This window comes from Alosa pseudoharengus, unplaced genomic scaffold (genome assembly GCF_046254945.1).
Source record: "Alosa pseudoharengus isolate Yale_2024_CS ecotype anadromous, Long Island Sound unplaced genomic scaffold, YU_APseudo_1.1 YU_APseudo_1.1_scf_18, whole genome shotgun sequence".
NCBI classification, from domain to species: Eukaryota; Metazoa; Chordata; class Actinopteri; order Clupeiformes; family Clupeidae; genus Alosa; species Alosa pseudoharengus.
Window position 1 is genome coordinate 15,363,568 of NW_027468650.1, and position 10,967 is coordinate 15,374,534.

A 10,967-nucleotide genomic window follows, 5' to 3' on the forward strand; every position below is an offset into this window, starting at 1 on the left:
TGTCTGCCTCTTCACCCCCTCCATGTTTGGATACTGTCTGTCCACTAGCCACTTTTTACCACTGTCTTTCTGCCTCACTGTTTGCGTGCTATATTAGCACATTAGCACATATGCATAACCCTTCTTTCTCCATGCCATAGCCTAACTGTGGCCACACTTATACCTTTTCTTAAAATAGTTATATATATATAGATATATAGATATATAGACTCTGTTCTTGCACTGTTGCACTGTTGGACTCATTTGCACTATCACCATGACCACCACCATTGCACTATCACCATGACACTCACTCACACAGAGCACCTTACCTTACCTTACTATGCACAGAGAATCACAGGCTCAGTCCCTGCCTCAGTCATTGCAAGCGCCTCTTGATTGATTAATCACCACTATGTGGATACTGTTTTTAGAATTGATTTAGATTAAGTGTTAGTTAGTATAATTTGTATTTTAGTATATTTAGTATATTCTTTATCTTCTACTGTCTTTATTTGCTTAGTTGTGTTTTTATATTATATAATTTTAATTACTTTTTCTGCTGTTAGTGAATGTGTGTGTCTTGTCTGTATGCTACTGAGACTTTTCCTGGGGATCAATAAAGTATCTATCTATCTATCTATCTATCTATCTAAATAGCTTACCGTGAATCAGAAAACAGTCAGAACATCCTTTTTCTTGACAAATGCCTTAATCACTGTTTTCTGTTTTTTTTTTTTATTAATTAATTAATATCTTGTACAACAGACAGATAGCGATAGAAATAGTGGCAAGCATTTTGCTCTAAACAAATCCAACCGAAGCGCACTCAGGTCACGTGAATGAATAGGCACCTTTGCTCATCTGTTCATCATTATAAAGCCCGCCCGGATGATGCGATTGGTTCACACAATTCTCAAGTTTTCGCAGAGGTCTGCCAAGTCCCGACCGAACTTCCCGACCTCAAATTTTGTGGGCAGGGATAAGCCTGACTTGTTGATGAAAGCACAGTTTAACTTGTTTCATACTGATTGAAACTGATTTATTGTTATCCAAGAATTGATTCATTTATGAAGAACAATATTTCTATGGGCTTATTTTTTTCTTTCACGTCTTTATCCACGCATGTATACACACACAATGGATTTTAGTCCACATTTATGAAAAATGATTTCTCTTCTTCTTTTAATTTCTTGTCATCTGCAGAATGTTCTGCAGAATTATATAAATAATATTTTTATGTTTATGGCTCTTGGCAGACACTTTTGTCCAAAGCGACTTACAAGGACATCAATAAACATAACAGTTTATAGCAAAGTCATATTGCCTAAATAAAGAAATACAAATAGAATCATCTTACCTTTCTTATAGACCCTTTCAAGAGAGTTTCATTATCAGCATCATAGTTGTTCCCACAAGGCTTCCGTTTTAACATTCCATATGTTATCTTAATGCAGAGGACGTAGATTGGGAACAAAATAGAACGTTCAAGCATTGTTTTTGTTTATCTTGTTGATCTCTGGTGTGGGCCATGGGCAAGTGATTATCCCCATGCACCACCCACAGACTGTGGGACTGCCATGGGTGGAGAGGGTGCAGAGGGGTGAAGTGCCCTAGCAGAGGCACAGTTTACATGCTTTTCACATGAGTTTCTGTGGGGTGTTTGGTGTTTGGTGGTGGGTTCATCTGTGCCCCAAACTTTCTGTCTGTCTGTGTAAGATTACAACAGCTAATACCAAGGATTTATTATGATAAAACAGTGCTGAGTCTACCAGAGGCTAATTCATCTTGATCATATCATATGTTATCTGAATTTCTTTGGGAATTTGAAATCAAGACAATACACTTTAAATACATTTTTATTTATCAATCGATTTTAAATACCAGAATAATGTACCGAGACAGTTTGACCCAAACAGCCCTAAAGGGAGCAACATGTGAACATAATAAAAGGGTTAATTAACTCAATTTCCATACATTAAACATAGCATAATCATATTAAATATTTGAAATCAGTTCACACAGAGTTACACAGTAGGCTAGAGCACTATCATGCCCACAGACAAAGGCTAAGCAGCAATACACTAGTACCAAGCAAAAGATCCCCAGTAAAATCAGTGCAACTAGGACACCAACTGATAGTTTCTCCTCTTGTTTTGGTGTGTCAGTGCTTTCCAGAGGTTCACAGAGTGTGTCTGAGGTGGAGTTGCATGGCCTCCTCACTCTCAACCCTGCACCCATGGGGAAAGAAAGGTTATTGATAAACTATAGTACTATAGACAGCTGTTGCATTAAATAATGTTAATTGCATTTCAGTTCAGGTTTGCTGTCTGGAGTTTGCTTACCTGGATCACAAACTGTGCAGGGTCTGCACTGAAGAAGTCCACTGAGTTCATCAGTAAAAGAGGATTCTGGACAAGGCTCACATGTTGTATGATTCAGTTCTGAACAGTAACTGACCACATGGAACCCTGCGAGGGTGAACGGCATGTGATATCACCCATATACATTGTCTGGCTTTCCAAGTCCCCAATCACTTTGCACTTAATGCTTTAAATGAAAGCAACGCTTCAAAATGACTCACCAGGATTGCACATAGGGCAGCATGTGTGCTGGTCTGTTAGATACTCATGTTGACCACAGGGCGAGCAGAACACACAGACTGCAGTGAGGAAGACTACTGAGATGATGAAGACGGGGCACAGCCTCCACATCAGGGCAGAATTTGTCTGGTTGCTGAAAACATCACAGAAAAATGTTTTAATAAGTGTTTTGACCTTTAGACCGATGAATCTGTAGACACACACAAACATACATATACTCACACAATAGTAAGAAGGTAGATAATCTGACGGCAGCATTACATCAATGGCACAGTCAGAAGGATGCCGAAACCTTACTTGTTGATGCAAGCATTGTTTAACTTGTTTCATACTGATCGAAAACATCATAGCCTACTGATGTTTTATACTCCACTAATCAAGAACTGAAACTGCTGGACATATTTTCACAAACTCCCAGAACCCATGATTTTATTTTTTATTTTTTTGCTGAGCTTCACATGATGCCAGTGTGGTCTACTGGCCACATCCCCATAGGGTTAACTAATGAAAAACAGTTGTGCTATCGGCATACGCTGTCTTTCACTCTTTACTTCTCACTTCTGTTTCTGTCTGTCTAAAATAGGAACTGCGGGAACTATAAGCACGATGCACAGAATATGGACCAACATTTTACCAAACAGTCACACAAAACAAACACTTTCAGTAAGGAAACATTGTCAGCTGGTCAGACCAGGCTGTGTTTGTGCTGGTTTTGGAGCTTTGGAGCAGTACCATAAAAAATGACATTCAACAGAGCCTACGGTAGATTCACACTAGATCCTTTGGTGTGGACCCAAGTTCATTTGGACTGTCGGTTCGATTCAGTTTCATAATGTGAGTGTAGTCTACTGAACTCGGGTGCAGACCCGAAACCGGACCAAAGTCTGCCAGAAAACAGTGTCCTGGGGTACGGTTCGCTAGAACTACGGTGCGGTTCTAATGCTATCTGTTCCAAAAAAGGAAATAAACTACCATTTTTGCGCTGTTGCCAAGCGATAGTGACAAATAGCTAGTGTTTATGACATAAATGGACCCGAGTGAGCAAACAAAAATGTAATGTGAACGGAGACCAGTTGGGTCAGGCTTGGGCGGATTAATTGCACTTGAGTTCAGTCCAGTGAAACGGACCAAGTGTGAAGGTAACCTTACATTAATGTGCATTTGTTCCTGTTATGGCCAGCTCGTGAATAGACCGCAACATAAAGGGAGACAACAGGTTCCAAAATGAGTGTTGACGCGTGTATGCATGAATGCAAATGGTAATATCAGTATGTAAGATGAGTAAGTGAGACAAAGAAAATAGAGATAAAGAGGAGAGAAAGAATAACATGTGAGTGTAGAGAAATATCAAAGTAAGTGCAAGAAAGGAGTAGGTTAATGTTGACCACAGGGAGAGCAGAACACGCAGGCAGTAGTGAGGAAGACTGCTGATGAGATGAAGACAGAGCACAGCCTCCACATGTTATGTCTGGTTCCTGAAAAAAAATATGTGCTATACATTTCAGACCGATGAATCTGTAAACACACACACACACACAAACAAACAAACAGAAACACATACTCACACAATGGTCAAATTTGTGTGAAGCATGTTTTATGTTGCATATTTTAGAACCGGATACCTATGATCTGACATTTGTATTAACTGCAGTATTAACACAATCAGAAAGTATATATCATAAACCTTACTTGTTGGTGAAAGCAGTTTAACTTGTTTCATACTGATCGAAACTGATTCATACTCACATAATCAGGGAGTGGTCACATCCCTATGGGATTAATTTCAGAAGAACAATTTTTCTATGGGCCTTTCTTTGTCTTTCACTTCTTTACTGCAGAAACTAAAAACCCTGATACACAGAATGCGGGCCCAAATTGTATACCAAAGAAAATACAAGAAGACACAAAACAAATATTTCAGTTAGAAAACAGAACATTTGTGCTGGAAGAATGTTATTGGAGAACTACGGTTAGTGACATATAAAGTGTTAAAATTGAACAGAGCCTTACATTTAAATGTGCACTTGTTCCAAACCATCTTTGCATTATATGAGTGAAATTAAATGTAATACCTTATTGTATTTCTAGGATTTATTATGATAAAACCGTAGATGTTAGGATATTGTGTATGTGGTTTTCACAGAACACAAATAGATTCATCATGATATCTAATACCATTGCTGTTTCATTAGCTCCATTTTCATACATTAAAGGTAGTTTGCTCAGTTCACTTAGACATACAGCAGAGCAGAGCACATTCATGCCCCAACACAGCATCAGTCCCAAGGATATGACCCCCGCTAAAATCAGCACAGTTATGACACCAGTTGTGTAGCTCATAAGGAGCCGGGTTTGCAAACTGTAGACTGAGAAGTCGTGAGTTCCATTCCCAGCTATCACCGCTGTGCCCTTGAGCAAGACACTTAACCCAGAGTTGCTCCAGGGAGTCTAGTCCTGCAATTCATTTACATCTGTAAGTCCCTTTGGATAAAGATGCCAGCCAGTAAATGAAGATAATAAATGAATAAACATCAACTGACCCAGAAGCTAACAGAGTGTGAGTGGATGTGCATGGCCTCCTCACTTTTCACACATACGAGTAAATAATGTAATTTGCTTTGAGTTCGAGTTTAATTTTTGAATTTGTACTTGAAACATAAACTACAGGGTGTGCACTGAATAAGTCAATTTTGTCAGTGAAAGTGAATGCTGGACAAGATCACATGCAGTAGTAGTCCGTTTTGAATAGTGACTGAGCACATCACATTTAAAATTAAATCTTCACAACTGGGGCATATCCTCCTCTTGTCCCAACCCAAGTTAAACTTTATCTAAGATAATAACATAATGTTTTTCTTTTCTCAATCTATTCTTATTTCTCTATTTCTCCTAAAGGGTGTCTGAAGTCATCTGCATCTTTGCATGTCATATTTCCCCGAAATTTCCCCGAAAGTAAAATTCAATAATCAGAGGCTGTTCATAACTAGGTTTAATATTCATCATTTAGCTAGAGGGAGGCCTCTCACACACACCTCTCTCCAGCTTTAATATGCTCCCCCTTCAATCAGCTGCAGTGTGTATGTGTGTGTATGTGTGTGTGTGTGTATGTGTGTGTGTGTGTGTGTGTCTGTGTGTGGGGGTGGGCTGCATGCCTGAAGAGGCAGCATCAGGTCAGGCCAGGTGAGAGACCTGGAACAACCTCAAGAGCCTCAAATGTGTGTATAAGTGTGTGTGGGTGTGCGGGTGTGTGCATATGTGTGTATGTGTGGTTTGGGTTGGTGGTTGTGTGTGTGTGTCGCCTGTGGCCTTGATGCCAATCTGTCCAGATGCCAGTGTTTCTCCAGTGTGGAAACAAAACCCAGGTGCTGCCCACTCATCTGCCTGCTGATAATTAGAAAGAGAGAAAGAAAGAGAGGGATAGAGAGAGAGAAAGAGAGAGAGAGACAGAGACAGCTGTTAGAAGCACCTCCTCACCTTCTCCACTGGGCCATTGATGTGTCCTGCTGTGACTCTGCCAGAACATGTGTGTCTTTATGTGTGTGTGTGTGTGTGTGTGTGTGTGTGTGTGTGTGTGTGTGTGTGTGTGTGTGTGTGTGTGTGTGTGTGTGTGTGTGTCTAAATTTACATCTGGTTGGCCTTGTGTTTTTGTGTGCATTCAAGTGAGCTGTGTGTACATCCATTTGTGTGTGTGTGTGTGTGTGTGTGTGTGTGTGTGTGTGTGTGTGTGTGTGTGTGTGTGTGTGTGTGTGTGTGACCCAGTTTTCCACCTTCTGTCACTGTGTGATGGATGGAAATGTGGTGTGAGCAGAAGTGTGGCTCTGGCTGGCTCTTTGGCTCAAAAGACTTCTTTCACATTCAACCCACATGTTTGATTGCAGCATAAAATAAATGTTAAATTCTCTCTCTCTCTCTCTCTTTCTCTCTCTCTCTCTCTCTCTCTCTCTCTCTCTCTCTCTCTCTCTTTCTAATCTAGGCTTATGTGTGCTGTTGTGCTCAAGGTGTCTGAAAATTTCACTTTTAAAGTAAAACTGTTTTTCAGATTCTCAATTGCATTTGCCCCATGTCTATCTACGCCTTCCAGTGACTTTAAATCCAAAAGCACTTCCAAACGTTTTACACTGGAGTAGGTCATCAATAATGGAAACAAATGTGGTGTGTGTGTGTGTGTGTGTATGCAACACTTTGTGAGGTACTGGATATGTTTAAGATATACTACTGTATTATACTACTGTATTATACTATAAAATATGGATGCATCGACCTCACAAAGGGAAATGTGAGTACAGAGCCTTGGCACAGGCAAGGTGCCAGACCAAAAAACAAAAAACGTAATACAAGAACTGTAATTACCTCAACACCAGTAAATTCAGATGTTAACTTCAGGCCTCGTATCAGAAATACAGACAGATCAGCAAACTACTACAGGGCTTGTGGCTCTAAGGGAAGCCCACAGCCCCTAACACTAGGGAACAGATTTGAATGCCTCCGGGACGTGAGAGAGGAATTTCCCAGGGAACAGACCCAAAGCAGGCAGCGATCAAACCACAACAATAGAAAGATGGGCACAGACAAGAAGCAGCACTCAGCACCTGTTCATCCCACAACCCTCGTTCTAGGCGACTCTGCTGTGAGACATATAAATGGGGAAAGGATGATTGTATGTTGTTTCCCAAATGCTTCAGTGTCTGACACAAAAAACAAGCTTGCAGAACTGGTGTCAAAATATGCAACTATCAAGCGCATCATTGTGCATGTTGGAGCAAATGACATCTACAGAGAACAGCTGTATGTCAAAGAAGATTTCAAGGAACTTTTCTCGGCCCTATATGAGCTTGGAATACAAATTTTCATCAGTGGCCCACTCCCAGCAGAGGGAAGCTTTGTATTTTCCAGACTATTCAGTTTAAACACCTGGCTCGCAAAAACATGCTTTTCAGTTGGGATGAATTTTATTGACAATTTTAACCTTTTTTGGAATCGCAGGGAATACTTCAGACCAAATAGCACAGAGCTGAGTTGGACTGGGGCCAAGATCTTAACCGAATACTATCACCTCTCTCTCCTGCATCCAACATTTTTTCTGCCAACCTCGAGCCGAGCCTCTGATAAGCGCTCAGTGGCCATACAGACGGAACAAGCGGATGACATCAACAACTCAGCTAAACCAAAACACTCTGCACAGGCTGAAACAGAGATATGCCCAACCCCCACTGCTGTGGGGCCCTCTGGTAACCACCCGCTAGCCTCCACTGAAATGCAGACCTTGGAGAAACATAAACAACCAGCTCAACAATGCCAAGCCATGTCCACTGGACAAGATAAGATGGGTGCTGCTAAAATGACTCAAAGTCAATCACTGGCGTCAAACTCCCTGGAATCTCAGCAAACAAATGGATGTGATGAGCATGAGGAGATAGCACCTATCAAAGCTGCTGAGAGGCTATCAGAAAGGAAGGGTCATGTTGTAACACCAGTACCAATACCCCTCCCCACCTCCGTCGACTCCCTGCCACCACAAAGACACAACAACATGGAATACACTACTGGAATACATGCTGAAAGCGGAGCGTCTGCAACAAACTTCCCAGGGCCTCAGCAGGCAGATGGAGACTCTGGATCAATTTTCAACCCCAACCTCCTTGATTTCCCATCAACACCCACACCCAATCACGTCCCCACCCAATCAAACTCCCCAGGCCACACAAACCCCCCTAATCTCCCATCACCATCCCCACACCGTCATCCCACCACCCACTCAAACTCCACAGGATCCCCTGAATACCCATCACCATCCCCACCCAAGCACATGATGTTCCCTGCAAGAATGGAGAGACTGCTACCAGTAGCCATGCAGAGTTTTACTAGCCCAAGATCTTTAGCACCAAAGAAGCGAAGGGCACCTCCACCCCCTCGCCCTCCCCCTCCCCGTTTAGAAGGATCTCTTAAGCAGCAGCAACCTCTTAGTTCATTTTCTCAGCCGGCATATAGCATGGAATGTGCAGTGGAAAATACAGATGGCAGCAGCAGGGGACAATTGTATGATGACTGTGTTGTATGATATTCTCAGGGTCCCTGCAATATAAATGGTACTGACAGTAGTCTTGAGTACATGCCGGGACCCAGTAAGCCAATGACATTCTCTATTCCTGTATTGACAAGAAATAGAACACAAATGCATCGAGCTTATAGGGTAAACCAGTCCAATCTCCTACCTGTACCACATCAACCTCAGATTCGCCCCATGGATCATATTTCCCCAACACTTACAGCAAAACTAGCACTCCTAAATATCAGATCTCTTTCAAACAAATCATTCTTAATTTATGATCTAATTTGCACACACAACCTTGATTTTTTACTTTTAACTGAGACATGGTTAGATCAAGCAAACAGTGCTGCTACTCTCATCGAATCAGCTCCCCCAAATTTCAGTTTTTTGAGTGCTACCAGAGCAAATAAAAGAGGTGGGGGGATAGCTACAATTTTCAAGACGTCTTTTCAGTGCAATCAGTCGTCATTCGGTGACTTTACTTCATTTGAATATCTGTGTGCATGCATTAAGTCTTCTCCTCAGATTTTATTACTGACAATTTACAGGCCTCCAAAACATTCAGCTAAAGTTTTTCTTGAAGAACTAGGTGAACTGCTATCAGTTGTTTGCATAGAGTTTGACTGTCTTATTATATCAGGGGATCTAAACTTGCATGTGGATAATCCTGAAAACAATTATGCCAAGGAATTCATTGCACTAATCGATACTTTCTCCCTAACACAGCATGTACAGGGGCCAACACACTCTCTCGGCCATACCCTCGACCTTGTTATCACAAAGGGTCTCGATGTCTCTACAGCTGTTAAAGACCTGGCCTTATCTGATCATTTCTGCGTGTTCTTTGATGTGTCTATGTCCCCACACACTCAAAACACAGCTATGATTGTAAAAAGGAGAATCATAAATGATCAGACAAGTGCTCTCTTTGAGCAAGCACTTTCACTAAAGTCAAGTCAACTGTCAGACTCTGAAGACTTATTTGATCACTTTAATGCAAAAATGGCAAACATTATGGATGACATTGCTCCATTACAATTCAAGAAAGTTAAGGACAAACAGAAAGCACCATGGAGGCAAAATCCAGCAGTTAAACTTCTAAAAAGAGAGTGTAGGAAGACTGAAAGAAAATGGCGTAAATACAAACTTCAGATCCACTATGAAATCCATAAAGAGATGCTCCGCACGTATAACTCTGAAATATGCAAAGCAAGACAGTCTTTCTTTTCTAACATTATCAATAGAAGTTCAAATAACACTCGTATTCTATTTTCAACTGTTGATAAGTTAACAAATCCCCCCTCACAATTAGCGCCTGAACTTCTCTCAACTAATAAATGCAATGAGTTTTCATCTTTTTTTAAAGGTAAAATTGACAAAATCAGACTCAACATATCTGCTCAATTACAAATTCAACAACCTGAACTTCCAGCAACAAACAGAGGGAAACTAAACTTGATGTCAGAGTTCAGCTTGATAGACTACGAAACACTTGAAAAAACGGTACAGAATCTCAGCTCTTCCACATGTGTCTTAGACACTCTGCCTACCAATTTCTTCAAAACTGTTTTTCACCTCATAGCGGCGGATGTCCTTCAAATTGTAAATGTATCACTGCTGTCTGGCACTTTTCCTAAGTCACTGAAAACAGCTGTTGTAAAGCCACTTCTCAAGAAGAATAACCTGGATGCCTCCATGCTAAACAATTACAGGCCCATATCCAATCTGCCTTTTATTGGCAAAATTATTGAAAAAGTAGTCTTTAATCAATTAACCACCTTCCTAACATCAAATGGGTATTTTGATTACTTTCAGTCTGGTTTTTCGGGCAAATCACAGCACTGAAACAGCTCTCATTAAAGTTTCCAATGACATACGCCTCAACACAGATTCAGGTAAAACATCAGTCCTAGTGCTACTGGACCTTAGTGCAGCATTTGACACTGTTGATCACAATATTTTACTACACAGACTAGAACACTGGGTTGGATTTACAGGCATAGTTATCAGCTGGATAAAATCATATCTACAAGAAAGGAGCTTCTTTGTTGCCATCGGAAACTGTACCTCAACACCAACGTCCTTGACCTGTGGTGTTCCCCAGGGGTCAATCTTGGGGCCACTATTATTCAACCTCTATATGCTCCCACTTGGACAAATCATTCAAAATAATTTGATTTCATATCATAGCTATGCAGATGACACACAAATTTACTTAGCTCTATCACCAAACGACTATGGTCCTCTTGAATCTATGTGTCAGTGTATAGAACAAATCAACACCTGGATGTCTCAAAATTTTCTTCAGCTGAACAAAGAAAAAACTGAAGTAATTA

The 10,967-nt window shown here is 40.9% G+C and overlaps 1 long non-coding RNA gene across 1 annotated transcript; it reads right to left on the reverse strand.

Moving 5' to 3' along the window:
• Window positions 1-1,822: 1,822 nt before the first annotated feature.
• Window positions 1,823-2,903, reverse strand: LOC143131638 (uncharacterized). The gene is made up of 4 exons (XR_012988155.1): window positions 2,805-2,903; window positions 2,564-2,715; window positions 2,325-2,450; window positions 1,823-2,210 (listed from the first exon to the last, which is right to left on the reverse strand). It is a non-coding gene; the product is annotated as an uncharacterized LOC143131638 (long non-coding RNA).
• Window positions 2,904-10,967: the final 8,064 nt, after the last annotated feature.